Raw genomic sequence first — 16,616 nt, forward strand, 5'->3', positions numbered from 1 at the left:
CTGGGATCATTAGAGGAAACATCCAGAGACTCCAGCAAGAGAATTATCAGGCCTTCCAGCTGAGGAATGTACTTCCATTCCAGGCTGTAGCTGCAACAGATAGGAACCAGAAGCCAACACCCCTTTCATTTTCTGAACACAAGCTTTGCCATGAGTATCCATGCTTTATATTTCAAGATTAATCTACTGCCAGCCTGTGCTATATTGGACTGGGTCTTAAATCCATCCAAGTATTGTCAGCGGTGACGAACTTCATGGCTTGGATTCTGCCAAAGGAATCAGAACTGCCCCAGCCTGTTCTGCCTGTTTTGGGTGCACTGGGATGGAGCAGAAGGAGATGCTGGCAGTTCACAGAACACTGTTGTTGCACATGCTTGGAGCTCCTGCTCAGGGTGATCTGTAACAGCCCAAATCCCTTAACTCCAGCACAAACTTGAAGAGCTTGTTTTCCCTCCCTAACTTTTCAGGAATTGAGGAAAGGATGAATATTTGGTTTCTTATTGCTGCTGGATTTTTATTATTCTGTGTAAGTTTATACTGCTGCCAAGGACAGTGTTTTCAGAAGGTCAGTTGATTGCTGCTCTTGTGTAGGAGGTATATTTTAAAGACTGACAGGAGTACCTGAAGTAGGTGATTTCACATGGAGGTAACACAGGTCTCAAACACATAAATAAGCAAAATCTTATTTTCCAATATTCTGGATATATTCAAACTCAGAAGAATTTCTCTGTTGACATTTTTGGATTTTTTTTGTTTCATATCCAGAAAGTTTTTGTGCCTTTATGAAGAACAGAATATTGGAGTCCATGTCCAGATTCTTGCGGTGCATAATTTTGAGTGTTACATTTCTTAAAGGGTTATATTTTCATAATTTCTTATTCTAGGCTAAAAATCTGAATTTATCTTTGTTAAACTTGAACAAATCTATCAGCCAGAAAATTCATAGTAGTATATAATAATTTCTTTTTCTAGAAACAGAAATGCAAATATAATTTTCACTTCACAATAATACTGCATGTATACAAATACATAGTTTTTTACTTGAGCAACTTTACTCTCGTAATATAATTTACATTTTCATTTGTATTTTAACACTATGGTTAGAGAAGGCTCTAAAAATGTGTGAGAGAATAAGAATATATCTGAGAGTAAAGTATTAAAATAATAAACCAAGGGCCATCAATCTTATAATTTCTTTCTTATGCCCCTCTCTACAATACTAAAAGTGATGCTTTGTTACTGTAACAAAAATTGTTCTTACAGTGCATTGGGAGTTATATACCTGTAGATACATAAGCTCTGTCTTGTAATGTTTATTTCATTGCTTTTTGGGTGGTGTTTTTTTTGTTCCTTGCATTCCTCCTTTAACACAATTTTAAAAAATTAGTTCCAGAGAGCACAAGGATTTAATGAGATTTTAAATGACAAAAAACCCAATAGTTTGTGCAGAAAGAGAGTGACATATTTCAAGCTCTGCTAAAAATATACCTGATGGTTAAATTTATGCAGAGGAGAGACTTGATTTTGTGTCCAGCATCCTCCAAGTCTAGCTTGCTTCAATTATGTTCAAGGTTTCACATTCCTACCAGGTCTCTTACTCACGTGTGTTCCTTGTCTTCTAAGACATCTTTTTGCAGACAGCTGTTTCTCTGCCTAAGCAAGCAGGTATCATGGGAAGTGAACCATCCATACCTGTCTGGCTTCTGCAAAGTGCGCTGGACTGATTGCTGCTCCCACTGACAATGCTGGGACACAACATCACCCATATTAATGCTTTTCTGTCTATTAATTAAGAGTTCACAGTGTGCTCACTGGTGTTCAAAACCATGATGTTAGTGCCTGTTACATACAAAGTAATATGACTTAATGGCATAATTGAGGATGTAGTATTTGCATTCAGCACGTGTGTTTACATTGAAGTGTCTTGATATAGCTGAGCTCTCAGGGACAGAAACATCAAGTGCAACAAAGAAAAACATTTTTTTTCCAAGTGGTGGAAATGAAAGTTGTTTATTTTAAGAGATCTTATGTAAACGTAACTGGGGGAGGAAAAGTAAGCCAGCATTTCCAGCCAATGCACGCCTGCGCACACATATCTCAGCTGGCCGGAGCTTTCCCCTTTGGTGCCGTTAGCATTTTCATTTCAAAAAACGACAGTCTGCAGTGGAAGCAGTAAAAATGTTCAACCTGTGGTTTAAATTATTGATTTTTTTGAATATTGAAGCAGTATTTCAAATGGGTTTTGTTTGAGTTACTTCTGGGCAGAGGGTTCCAGAGGTAATTTGATATCTAAAAGCCTGTGTATTTCAAAGCCATTTCAGTCTTTTGAGTTCCTTCAGCTGATCAGCTGATTGGGTAAAATACCTTATTGTCTCCTGAATTGCAGGCAATAGATAAACTGCAGCTCAAGGTTAGCACGTAGACCAGTATACAATGCTCTTGGTGATTTATTATGTGTACTCAGTGTCCAATCAACTGACAAAAAATACCTCATTTATTTTTAATGCAGTAACTTCACTTTAAAAAAAAAAAAAAAAATTGAGATCCTAGCGTTCACAATCAAGATGGGGGAGCTCTGTTTCCTGTATCACTAGGCAATGATGCATGATTAAAACTAGGTGAATTCATGGTATAAAATCCAATATGTGTAAATAAGAAGTAGGTGCATGTATTTTCACAAATAAGTTGTTACATTACTGCAGAATCGAATGGTTGTAGTGAAAGAGAAGATAGTTTTAAAGAACTCACGTTCTTTCACAAAGGTCTGGGTTGTTGGTGGTTGTACATGTACAACATTCAGAAAATTAGCCATTCTCAGAACAATTGTAGTCACAGGAAGAAAAAGTGAAAAGGCATTCAATAAGGCTCAGATCTCGCAGTGAAGCCGTATTGGAATGAATATTGGAGTTGATGGGAACTGTGAAAACTAAATTAATTGCAGGAATGGGCCCGGTTAAGAAGGGCTATTACACTAATGACACTAAATATCACTGAATAATGGTGTGAGTCAGATTTTAAACAGGTTTTTCCCTTAAGGAGGCTATGGGTTATAGAGTACCAATGCCAAAAAAAAAAAACTTCACTGAAGTATGGATTATGCAATACTAAAGTATGGATTATACAAATTAAGTTATTATGCAATTTATTTTGTAAATGTACATATATATTGTATAGATGTTTAAATACAATTAAAATATACAAATATAAATCGTGAAAAGATGTGTGACATAAAGAGCTTACATAATGCTCAGTTGGTTTCCAATTTAAAATAATGCTTCAACTACAATACAGTTCTACAGTAACTAGCTTGTGTGAATGTAGTTTAAGAATTTGTCAGATTTTGTTGATCCTCTTGGAGTCTGCCCTACAGTGTTGTGCATTGTAGTTTACACAATCCCATTTAAATCCTGTGAGTTCCTGCTGTACTGGTGTGTTTATGCATCCTGTTCTAGGTGTGCAGGCAGAGACAAAGAAGTCTGCCCTGCTCTGCACTGGCTGCATTAGGTTGTCTAAGATAGAAGAGGTGTGAAAATCCAGACCTCTGATGCCTCCAAAAGCAGAAACCTGCAGTCTGTACCTGCCTATGTACTTCACTGTTTTACCCATGAAGAGAGCATTGACTGTGCTGTCTACATTAGTCTCCATACGTGGGGATGAGCTTTGGGCTGAGAAGAGTCTCGGTAATTCCTGGGTGTGTGAGGTAACGCTGGGTGTCGGAGCTGTCCTTGGCCTGATTCAAACTTGGCTTCACTGCCCTTGGAGTGAGATTGCTCCTGTGATCTGGCACATGGAAGTAATGGGTATATCCTGTTTCTTAGTGATGTTTTGGAGTGAGCTGTGCTTTAAACTGCATGGTTCCATTGCAGGAAAAAGGAAACAAAGACAATCCCAATGTTCTATTTATCACTAGTATAATTATCCCTAACCAAGGACTTGTGGGGCTAAACCCCTTTTTCCTCCTTAAATATCTTTGTCCTTGACTTCTTGTGTTTATCATCAGAAGGCTTTTGAATCCTTGCCCAATTTTAAATCAATATTCTATTGGAATAAGCAGAGAGCCTGCAAATCAAGCTGCCCTCTCTAGCTCAGGACAGATTTAGTATTCCAGGTTTGAGCATGCAGAAGCCTTTTGTAGGTGGTCTCAGCTGGCAGTGCCATCACAGGTGCCAGAGATCCAGCTGTCATATACTTCCTTGCACCCCTGTGGCAGTAATAGTGGGAACATCGACCACAGATTCCCAAATGAAACCCTAATGCAATTACAGTGTCTAACAACCACATTCCTATTGATTTCAAGGGGAATGGACTTCATCTTTACCTTACCTGTGTGTGCTGCTAGATCCTCTGATGAGCATGTTTACTTAACTGACAGACCTAAGCAATGACTCCAGAGAAGGCTGGGGTTTGGGACCTGATATACATACAATGAAAAAGGATATGCTTAACTTTGAATAATGTTTTTCCTTGGTGGTAAACAGGAGAATGGTCCTGCTAGGAATTTCCATGTATCATGGTTGCTTTCAGCTCTTACAAGAATATTTTAATGAGCTTTGATCATTTTGCTTTATTAAATTTGTTTTATGTCCCACAGGGTGGATTTTTAAAAGCCAAAAGAACATCTCATTTTTCATGGGCATTTAAAAAAGTTACTAGGCATTGACTAAGCTACTGCTATGAAAACTTCAGGTGAATGTAGAGGAAAACCAGACTTGAGATGGGGCCTCTGTGTCTGCCACAAGCAGATGGGAAGCAGGGCTTGTCCTTGGGCATAAAAATTCTATGTGCACTTCAGCACTTCTCTACATGGATTTCTGCCTGTCAGAGAGGGTATAACATCTGCAAACACTGAATGTTTATTTATTAAGAGCTCAGTCTGGAAAAGCAGAATCAGCCCTTCAGGCCGGAAATCTCTCCTATGAAGTTGTCAAGTAGAAAAAGCCATCTCTGTCTGGATGATTGAGCCCATGTGTGGTGCCCCTCATGATGACTGATGGATGATCACACGGTGCTCTCAGAGGGGCTCAGATCTCCCGATGGCAGACCTGGGCATGCTGGTTCTACCCTTCCTGAGCTTGGAACACCTGAGGTTTGCATTCCCAAATGCTCTCCCTGGGATGTATACATCCTAACCCAAGTTCTGTATGAGCTGTCCTGCCAGAGAAGTGCAGTGTCCTTATCAATCAAAATATGCCAGCAGAGTTTGTTCCATGATTCTGGGGGTCAGAAGAAAACTATTAGTCATTACAAATATGGTAACTAATTCAGGATGATAGTTTAATTTGCAGTGCAAGATTTGAGATGCCTTGCAAGTCGTTTCACAGAAATTTTGAATAAATGTTAGCAACTATTTGAATTTTCTTTATTTAGCCTGAACCTATTTTGAAAAGTAGTTCAAATACTTTTATGTCTGGGAACATAAAATCTAACAGTTTGCACACAGTACTCTTATGAGAGTCCTTACTCTGGTAGCCAATACAAAGGGGAAAATGCTGGGGGTTTTTAAAGAATTTTAAGGTAGATGAAACCTCCAGTAAAAATCCAAATCTATTTTAAAGATCCTATTGAAAATGTAGTGCTGAGTTAAAATTGGTTTGAATCTCTTACAGGATGTTCAAATGCTGAGTTAAAATTCACAAGCGCTGATATTTTCATGGTTTGTTTATCCTCATGATTATGTTATCCAGATCTCAGTATAATCAGGCTCTGAGAATGCGACTTAGCCTTGAAATCCCTGCTCTTACAAAAGACCCTTTGACTTCCAGAGGACTTTTACACAGAAAAAAAGATAAAAGGAGTATGTTCAAAACAAAGTTAATGTTCAAGAGCTCAGTTATCAAAGTAGTAATCTGTGGCTAGATTATCCTTGGAATGTAAAGCAAAATTGTCCTTTAGATACTTCCACCTTCCTTGTACCTCTTTTTCTACAACTTGAAATTATTTAGTGCTACCTGGAGAACTGGTACTTTTAAAGTTATGTATATAACTATTTAAATAGCATCCCAAATAGAATTGGTATTGTTTCCTTGCATTTCTGATCCTTAAATACACAGGAATGTTAATCAATGCTTATAGTATTTAGCATTCTTAATCCTAATGGAAAAAGAAAATACGTAAGTAGGTTCAGGACTTACCTCAATATTTGCAATTCATCCCCAGCAGAAAATTTAAATGCATGCTTGAAGGAAGTAATGTGACTCTCATCCTAATTACTCAATCCAGCAATAAAAATATTTTGGATTATACATAAATTTAAATATAACTTTGGTGATCTGTATCTCCCTGATGTTGATTCTTTGTGCAAGAATTTTAACAAGTCTTTAAATGGGATTGTAGTTAAAACATTTTTATTCTTGAAGAAATCATATGTTTTTCCCCTGAAGGAAAACATCTAGTCTCCCCTCCTCCTAGGAGAATATAATAGTCTTGATTTACTTATAGAAATCTGGAGGAAAATATTTTAGTGATGGTTCACAATTTACTAATGAAGTTTTACAAAACAGCCTCTAGGAACAGCTAGAAATACTTTGATTATATGGCTTCCCTGTGAGAAAACAGTAATTAAAATTATACCACAGATTCTATCAGGACATGTTAATATTTAATTAGGCAATAAATGAGCTTGGTACAGGTGTCCAGAGTTGTTGACAGGAGCTTTTTTAATCCATGTGGTATTGTCCCTTAAATAAATAGTTACCTTTTTGCTTTTTTCCAGTGTGAAGTTAGATGCCTAATTAGCAGTGATTAGTATTGCTGTGTTAGAATTATGAGATGAACTGTAATTCTCTTCTGTTTTTCTTCTAGAGGAACTCATTCTGTGGTCTTGTGTCTTGTCTTCTAAGTTTTCCTGTTAGGAACCTCCTGATACTGATGCTGCCCTATTGCCTTCTTACAGTCATTTGTTTAGCAATTAGAAAACAGTATTATAGAAACAAACATTGGGTTTTCTCTAATGATGATGTTTGAAAAAACTGTATTAATTTAGTCTCCCCATCATGTACAAGAGAATTTGTCTTCTCCTTGTAGGCATGATTCGCTTTAGTGACTCCCTCAAACTTGAGGCTGAAAACATGTAATTCTTCCTTCTCTTTCCTGGTTCTTATTTTTTCCTAAGGGGTCTTACCTGTGTTGCTTCCACCCTGATTTTCTTAGACTCACACTTTTTTATAAGTGCCTTTTCATTTGCATTTCATGGGACCATTTAATAGCACTCATCTGGAAAGAAGTCTTAAGAATTTTGCTCCTTTATTTGGTCAGTTAAGTACATGTATTTCACTACAAATTTTGATCACTGATTAGATGATGATATTCCCTAACAGCTGAAAATGGGCTAATATTTTTAGATGTCTGTAAAATTATTAATCTGTTAAGGCAAGCTAAGTTTTTATGATCTGAATCCACTGTAGTCTCAAGGGTAAGCATTATAGACTGAAGTACAGTATTTCAGTTACTATGCATTAATTTTCCATGTTTGTGAATGTACAGATATGTTTAGAAGCCATGGTACAGAAATATCAGTTTAGGATCCAGATCAAAAGCTGCAGTCAGTGCAGATATTTTATTTACCCATGTACTGCTATTTTATTTCATTCTCTTCTCCTCAAATCGTTAGCATTGCATCATTTGCGTTGTGGTTTTCTGTTCTTGTGACCTCTTACTGAAAATTAATTAATGTTTTAAGGCAATTACTGAACATTTTTCTCATCAGTCAGCTAAAGCAAGCATTCATTGATTAGGTAGTTTACTATATCAAAACACCAAGAATCAACAATCATAGAATCATTTAGGTTGGCAAGGACCCTTTTGATCATCAAGTCCAACCAATAACCCTGAACTTCAAAACTGATGCAAAAGTGAATGTCTGCATACAGATTCAACTTTCTTTCAAAAACTGTAAGTTCTACTTCTCTTTTCTTTGATGGGTGTAGTTTTGACCACAATACACTTTGACAGCAGAAATTTAATCATGTCCTTCTGCTTAGACCTTTATCAGAAAGCTGATAAAATGTGTGCCCACACTGATTGCTAGCAAGAAATTTTTTAAATGTCCTTCAGGTTTGTTTTTTTTTCTTTCTCTCCTTTCCATCCCTCACTTCCCTGTCTCACAGAGAAACTGATATAAAGCTGATGAGAATTTGGATTTGCTTTGAAAGCAGCTTTTGTTCAAAGACTAATTTTAACCTTGTGATAGAAATTGCTTTTTGTATTCTGTTGAATGGGATATCTAGTAATTGTTTGTCAAGACAAAGTGCTGTAGGACATAACACATTTTAAAAATTATCTTTTGTAATTACAGTAAAAGTGCCCTTATGTTCTAATGGCTAGAAAACAAGCAAATATGTAAAACAAAAGAGAAGAAAAAATAAATGTTTTAATTTAAAGCAATATGGCCTCATATTGTAAAAAGTGTGGGTTTTTTAAACCTCTCAAGTAAATGTAATTGTCAGTAAAGATCAAATACTTCATTTCCTTATGAAATATACAACTTAACTAGAAAATATTTGTAGATTTGACATAAGCATTGTAGTTACTATTCTATTATTTTGTACTTTCACTCTTAATTTGTATTGTATTTAAATCTCCTAATTTATTATTTTAGCAAGTTTAAGTTTATAATATTGTGACTTCGAGACAAACTATCATGTCTGAATTAACAAAGTTTGGGGGATGGCTGTTCTTTTAAGCAAGGGCAGCAAACCGTTTCTGTTTGACTTACAGTGGGGAAGGGATTGTTCCACAATTATTCTAAAGTAAAGAGAGTAATTTTTTTTTATTTAATACTAATCTAGTGAGATTATCTAAAGAGTTTGGGATTTTGCTCTCTTCATCACAGCTTATGGGTGCTGATGGAATTCTGTCTGGGAACTGCATTAGTAAGGAAGGTGTGCTGAGCAAGCAGCAGTGATAAAAGCTTGGGTAGAAATGAAGTTCGGTGTCTGTAAATTTTGAAGTTTCTCATGTGTTCTCATGGTTAAATCTTAAACCACTAATGAGACAGTATAGAAAAACTTTCAATATGTGGTAGCTAAACCTGTAACTTGTCATTTGTCTTTCACACAATATGAGTGGTTCAGCAGTTTTTCTCCAAAGTCCTGACACATTGCTTTTTCCCTTGTGAGGCTGCAGTCCTCTGTGCTAACAGTGATTTGGAAATCCAGCTTACTCGCTGAAGCTGTAGTGTTAAATTGGTTTAATAAACACAAATATGATAGTTTAATGTTGTAAAAGCATTTATGAGGTAATGGTCTATTTTTTTTAAAAAACAGTATGCATAACTCAGCTTATTCAGCCAAGAAATAGAAAAGGATATTAAGGAAGATTTACAAGCACTGTTTGTGTTCCAGACTTCTGGAATATAAGTACAGATTTGTGTACTTTCATCTTTGCAAACACAGGACAAACAGACATCAGAAGACAGATAAGAATATTTTTAAGTTATCCTTTTCCCCTCTATAACATAATAGATCTTGTATGCAAAAGCTGAAAAAGCAGAATTGTAAGTTACAGCAAGGTTCCTTTTCAAGATGTGTTCTGCACTAGCAGAACACTTATGTTTTGAATCACCAATGTGAAAAATACTGGAAGGCTGAGGAAGTAATATGTTTTTAAATTCAGTTCTTATTTTGGTGAAGAAACTTAAAAATAATTATTTTATATCATATTATCATGATATATACTATATGTCTTCATGAAAAGGAGAGCAGTGAAGAGGAAAGAGAGGGCTAGGTGTAGATTTCATTCACAAAAGCAGTGAAAAAAAGAGACGTCTTTATGGTACTATATTTTTCAAACCTGTGGTGGAGAGATTAGAACAGCTTCTGAATGGGTGGGATGTTCTGAGATAAGTTTTTCTGTCAGGGTGGTTTTAATTTTAAGAAAATGCCTCTAAGTGCACTGAGGGAAAGAGAAGGAGAGAGTGAGGAAGTGACATAGATGAGGTTTTGTGCTTGTATGGGAAGAATAAAGTCTGGCCTATTCCCTCACTAAAAAAAAAGGTAAATGCAGGTATTAAAAATTCAGCAGCAATGTGTGCAACATAGCAGTGGTTTGTGCACTGGAAAGTGCCAGCCAGTGGCTATATCAGGCTTCCTTGGGCAGAAATCATAAGCAGATTTTCTTGCTTTTCTCCATGAGCCAGTAAATCTTCCTATGTTTTGCAAAAAGTCCTACTCTACTAGATAGGGTCCTGTAACTGTTGGAATGGTTTTGTGTTTGTAGAAGTCCTTACTGTGCATTTATCTTCCAGTTCAGCTGGAAAAAGTTCTGACTTGGGGAAATTCAGGAGAGCAAGTCAGTGCTTCGGGTCTCATAAAAGAAACCCTGCAGAGATGTAGTATGTGTCAGTTCTGAAGGAGAGGAAGGGATGAACAAGTCGGAAAGGTTGTATAGGAACAGCGCTGTGTGCAGTGGTATTGTTGCTGCAGGTTTCACTTGCCTTTTGTGGATGGTTAAAACTCCAGAAGGGGTGATACTAGACACAGTCTGGCTAGACAGCTGAGTCACAGAAGAGGCAAATCATCACAAGACCTTGAGTGAGAGTTGGCAGGGAATTACGAGGACATAAGTCTGTGATGCCATTCGTATCTATGAGGGTGTGCAAACAGCAGTGAGCCAGATTTCCAGAATGCTTTAACTACTGCGATATTAGGCAGAAAAAGGCAGTCTCCTCCATGTTTTCACATAGGTGAAATTGTAATAAAGTACTACTAGAGAACTTTAACTAGGGTAATTAGAGAAAACTGAATCTTGATGTTGGGGTGTTGATTAAAGCATTTAGAAAATAAGCTCTAAAACATCTCACGCATACTAGATTTTGCAGTCTATACAACTTTTCAATATATTTTTGAAATATTGGAGAGAAAGGCACATCATAATTTGGTTAAATAACTGCATTTTTCAGCTACTGAATTTTGTTAATCATTTAAGGAAGGTGTTGTATTGAACATAGTAAGGTAGGAACTTGCATTTGAGCTGCATTGAGCATTTTTTACATTGCAGTTTACTGTGTGCTAACTTTAGATACTCTGTTTTGACATACTGGACTAAAATTACCTTAATAAGGTATTTATTTAGATCTCTCCTTCACAAAGAAACAATTGTGGCTTCTTTGGTGCTCACTTTGACATTTAGTGAACATCAGCCCCAGGAATGTACAGATACATACTACATTTGGCAAGTATAATGCCCTCCTTTCTTATAAGAGAGAAAGGTCAAATAAATTAACTTTGTTAGAAATAGTAATCTGCTCACTGTGTTTAATCTTTTTTCTCATATTAATGAAAAGAAACTGACAATGGTCACTAATTCCTATCTGCTTTCATATGTTAAAGCTGAGAAGTACATTAATAATTTGAAGTGTGAAGTGACTTTCATTGACTTTGGGGGCCAAAGCTGCAAGGCAAGTTCTCTGTGTCTCTTAGAAGTCTCCCAGAGTGAAGAAAACTCATGTTAACACTTTTTATAGTGCGATTAAATGTACTTTTAAAATCCAAAAATCTTATTTGAAACCTTAATTGTGCTGAAGCCATTTACATTGCTGAATACCTGTACTTCAGGAGTAAATAGTTATACAATTGCTTAATATATTAATTAAAGCTACAATTAATTCTTTTTTTCATGTCCAGAATAAAAATGCCCAGGTGTTCTCTTAAACAAGTGTCATGTAAAAGGGGTGATTTTCTCAAACACTTTGTGTTTGATTAGTCTGCCAGTGCCCCAGGAAAGCCAATACCCTTGTGCCCCACGCGTCTGTCAGTGTCCCATTACAGGGACCCTTTGCTGAACAGTCACTGGATCAGAGGGCAGCTCTGCTGACATGTTCAAGGTCACACAGCATAAGTGACAGCCCTTCCTGAGGCTCCACAATTGAGAGTATCACCCATTGCCAGCAACTGCCAGTGCCCTTGAAGAACTCCCACTAACAGTGTACAGAATAATATTCTTAATTAAGATTATAGAAGATTGTCACAGGTTAAAGTTCAAAGATTGCTGGTGATAGTATCTGGGTGCAGGATTCTATTCAAAGCAGAATATGGATAAGCTCTAATTCCTAACAAAAGCTAGCTTGAGGTGATCAGTGTACAGAAAAATACAGTTCGTACCCAGAACTGTACCCTGTGGAGAAGATGGCTCCCTTCGACCAATCCTAGAATTTGTGATGGAGTCTTCCCTATCTTCTCCCCATTTTTAACTTACTTTTATACTACTTTTTATGTTTGGGTGGAGCATGTATTGTGTGTGGGAAGTTGGGCATGTTGACCGCATTCCATCTGGAGAATAGCAACCACATTTTCTCCCTATAATTTTCCATACTGTTATAACAGTGTCTGTAACTTTCCATTCCTCTCCATATTCTGTTTTATCCCCCCATAGCATTTACATTAACTGCCATTTTTGTAACTTTCCAGTTTTCTTTTATTTTACCCTGCTTTTCCCCACAGCAGCCCTGTTATTTCAAGTGTTCATTAACATACTTTTACTGAAATACTTTGAGAAAAAATTGGGCAGAAAAATAATGTTTTGAGCTCTGCAAATCAATAGAAACACATCGGAGCTTTGATAGGAAGAATCATGCAAAGTATTTTTTCTTTTTTCTTTTTTTTTGTTTCTGGGAGACATATTTATGAAATAAAAAGTGAACTCAGTTAATGGAGAGCTGTCTTATTGGCTCCCTAAAACAATAACTGAGAGAGAAATGAATGGCTTGATTAATTTCTATGTGTCATTAACTTCCTTGCCCTCAGATGGCAATGTTAATATTCACAATGTGAATTATTTCTCTGCTGATTGGTTTAGGAGGAACACACAATGGATGTACTTACTGCATGATCTAGCACTGTGCCCAACAACCCTTTGGATGCCCGAAAACTTGAAATGCCCCTGCTGTCCTGCTTTCATTGGTCATTACAGGCAGCATGGTTGAGATTTTACTATACAAAAATCTGTGGCAATTAATAACAGCAAATGTGGACACTGTAAAGCAAAACAAAATCCAGAATGACTAGTAAGGTATGGACTGATATATTGATACATGCCTAAATAAACTTAGCTGACTAAAAGCTGCTGAGTGTCTGGACTTTATCTTTAATATGTTGTCTCAAATCTCCCACCCCATTAGACTTAAGTAGTTCAGAATTCAATGATCTGATTGCAGAGTTCAGAGATTATTAGAGCAAATGGAGCCTGATCAATGCCTTGGGTCGTCTTTTCAGTGTGTTAATTAATTAATCAACAGGAACAGAAATATATGTGTAATGCAAATTAACTCGGTCTCAAGTTACTAGAATACCAGAATTGGTCATATGCAGAAGAGGGGAATCCAAAAGCAGCAGGATATTAGCGCTTTTATCTGTGTAACACCACTTCTTTGATGATGTCCTGAACTAGACATGTTTGCAAGATTAGTGTGATTGTTTCTGCTGTGCTCTCCTGGAGAAATGAATAAGCATTTGAGGCAATGGAAGAAATTCAGTAACTGAAATATTTATGATTCACAGTTGGGCCTTGATTCTATTTGTTGTCACCATTTCTCTTCATTTACATTAGCCCCCAAACCAGGTTCTTTTGCTGTAATCCAGTATTGAATACAGTTTCCTTAATCCCCAAGTCCACTTTTAATTGCAATATTTCCCCCTGAAACAAAGAAATTTTATGTGTTATTTTCTGTTATCTCTGACAATTATTTTTTCAGGTTTCTTTGGGTTTTTTTTTTTGTTTTTCCCCATAGCTTTGTCTTTTAGTGTGGAAAGATACGAGCTTTGTTCCACCCTAGTTTCTCCTTATTAAAAGTCTTCTATCTTTGGTCTTCAGAGTATATGAAAATGCTGTGCTGGTTTTCTCAAGGACCATACATTGCCTTCCTTGAATGAGGGAGTTAGATACTTGATTTGTTTTGGACATTGGAGACATTCTTCTGTTCTTGTATGTGGGCCTCTCCTTTCACCTGCATTCAGGAACCAGACCAACTCATTGCTCAGGTCATCTCTGTTTAGAACCAATAAAGTTTTTAAGTTCAAACCCTGAAGCACTTCCTTCCTGTCAGGCTTTTTGCTTCAGTTCTTTGTGGCTTTTTTTTGCACATGGTAATTTTTATTAACAATAATAAGGTTGTGTGCATAGTTGGGATAAAAGGAAAAACCTTTGGCTTCAGAAAAGGAAGGGAATTATTAGTGCCAGCATTTGGTCTCACAGTTCCTGTAAACAGGGAAAGTCAGTGTTCAATTAAAACTCCAGAAGGTAGTTTGTCACAAACTCCATGGGCTGGAGCACAAGGGCTACTTCATCTGCTCTGCTGTTACCTCCTGTTTTTGGAGACAGCAATAGCATTTGGTAAGCCACCAGAATTTCCTGTTTTAGTGAAACAACCTGTGGTACTGTGTAAAATTCATTCCTAAGACTAAGGGCCATGAAGTTGGCTAAGCACAGCCTAACTCTTCCATTGTTCAGCCTTCTCATAGCCATGGCAGGAGACAGAAGATGAAGAGTGGTAAGGCACGTTCTGTGTAGGTATTTCACACTCATCTCAAAGAGACATTTTTCTATTCTGTCACTTGTGTGATTTTATTTTGTATGTACATAGACAGATTCCTTGAATCATCACGTAAGTTAAAAATTCCATTTTGTTCCCATGAACTGTGAGTCTCCCTGTGCCTGGGGCTGTCATGTGCTAACAAGAGACAGGAGGAGTGCCAGGGTGTCAGTCATTAGACTCCTTCCGTCTAGTTTGCTCTTAACTAGGAGGGGCAAATGAGGAACTAGATCTTAGATAAGGACTGCATATCCCTCCTGCAAAGAACCAAGACAAAGCAGTCAGGTGGTAATGCTTGAATTTCAAAGCCAGGAAGGATTTTTGGAAGCAGAAATGGCTTGGTCAGGAAAGGTAAAGTGATGCACAGACACACCGGAGAGGTAATGCAGAGGCAGTGGGGAAGCAGTGGAAGCCTCTTCTTCTTTATTGGGAGAACCTGATATCTGTGCTTCTGGGGAATGGGAGGGGAAGGTCCCTGAGCACCAAAGGGGATCTCACAAAAAACTCAAGAAAAATTCAGCAGTGAGGAAATGCAGGCAGAGAGATGCCTTTACTATTCCATATGGCTCCATGTATCTCTTGTGGTCATTAAAGTGAAGAGTGGCTGCTTTTGAGACAGTTTGCAAAGTCTGTGCATTCCTTGATTCAACTCTGTGGGATCCTGGAGAGAGAAATTGTCACTCAAATGTTTACTATAACTGAGCTCTGAGAAAGAGTATGCCAAAGCTGTGGGGCATCAGCAGCAGTTGCAGGGTCTAAGCCAGGTTCTCTCCTTTTAGAAGGGAGAAGTGATTGCCTGGAGACCCAGGGCAGATAGGAAAACTTCAGAGTGTTTTTACGTGGAAACAGACAGAGGCTTTGAGAGAGCCTCACAAGGGGGATAATCTGGGCTGTAATAGCTCAGTCTTTGAATTCTTACCTGTAGTAAAATGAAACTGAGTGGAAGAACACCAAGGCTTGCACATAGTAAGATAACAAGCGGTACTATTGGTGTCTCCAAGCATTATCTGGCAAACACACGCACAGAAGCGAGCCGCAAAATGGAAGTCAGACCACGTACGTCAGCGTAATTTGCACTAAACCCAGGAGTAATAATTCCCACCGGCAGGCAGGCTGTTAGCTCAGGCTTAGTGCCATGCTACAGTAGCTACATAGCTGCTGACTGCTTTGGAGCATGGGAGGAGGCAGCTTGCAGCGTGCTCAGGGTAACCGCGCGCTGCAGCCGCCCGTGGCACCCTGTGCCCCAAGGAGGACTCGGGTCGGGCTGCAGTCGCTGCCCATGGACGGTGGCCAGTGTGCTCCAGCAGCTCTCTAGGATGGAGTCAAAGCACAAGCTCCTCCGAGGCAATTTTAAAGGACTGAAATGCTCCAGAGGATAATGTGGAGCAAACTGATGTAAATGGTTCCTCTGCATAAACTGCAATTTTTGTAATTTGTTTAGGGAGCGAGGGGAGTGCATTTTGCTGTATGGTTTTGGTTTGCATAAATTCAGAAAGTGTTCTGAATTTTTTCTGAAAATATAACTTAACTGTTGAGAGGGAGGTGAAGGTTTTGTGATGAAAGGAAAACAGTATAATAGGAAAAATGGGGAATTAATACGGTGTCCATGTTCCAGACTTACTAGGTCTGAAAATAGATGAACTGGTGAGATTACCTTGTATGATTTTTACATATGTAAATGGACATATAACTATAAATATAAAATATTAGTGCATATTTACTGTATAATAATTAATTCAACTTTATAAGCAAATTAAGATTGCCTCAAATTTACATACAATGTGAAGAAAAGTCCCTTTATCCTCTGTAACTGCAGCATTTGGCAGATTCAGGAATAAATAATCTTTTGTGGCAAGGGTATGCCTTATCAAACATATGCAGATCAGTGCTAATTAATGCTAATTAAGGTTTCCTGTCTATCTAGCTGGAAAAACGTCCAAATGTTATGAAATCCAGTTAGTATGCCTATTACCCTAATTGTTTTATATGGGATGGTTCTTAATTAAAATATGTAAATTTACCTTAATTGCTATATACTAATAGAGGTTCATGTTATCTCACTAAAAATGACAAGATGGTGAGGAGGGGTACT

The 16,616-nt window shown here is 37.6% G+C and overlaps 1 protein-coding gene across 1 annotated transcript in view; it reads left to right on the top strand.

Annotated features, from left to right (window-relative positions):
• The window catches only part of DPYD (dihydropyrimidine dehydrogenase), a 345,166-nt gene that overhangs the window by 197,114 nt on the left and 131,436 nt on the right, over positions 1 to 16,616 (top strand). The gene's annotated exons all lie outside the window — the stretch shown is intronic.

Source organism: Poecile atricapillus, chromosome 7 (genome assembly GCF_030490865.1).
Source record: "Poecile atricapillus isolate bPoeAtr1 chromosome 7, bPoeAtr1.hap1, whole genome shotgun sequence".
Taxonomy (NCBI): Eukaryota; Metazoa; Chordata; class Aves; order Passeriformes; family Paridae; genus Poecile; species Poecile atricapillus.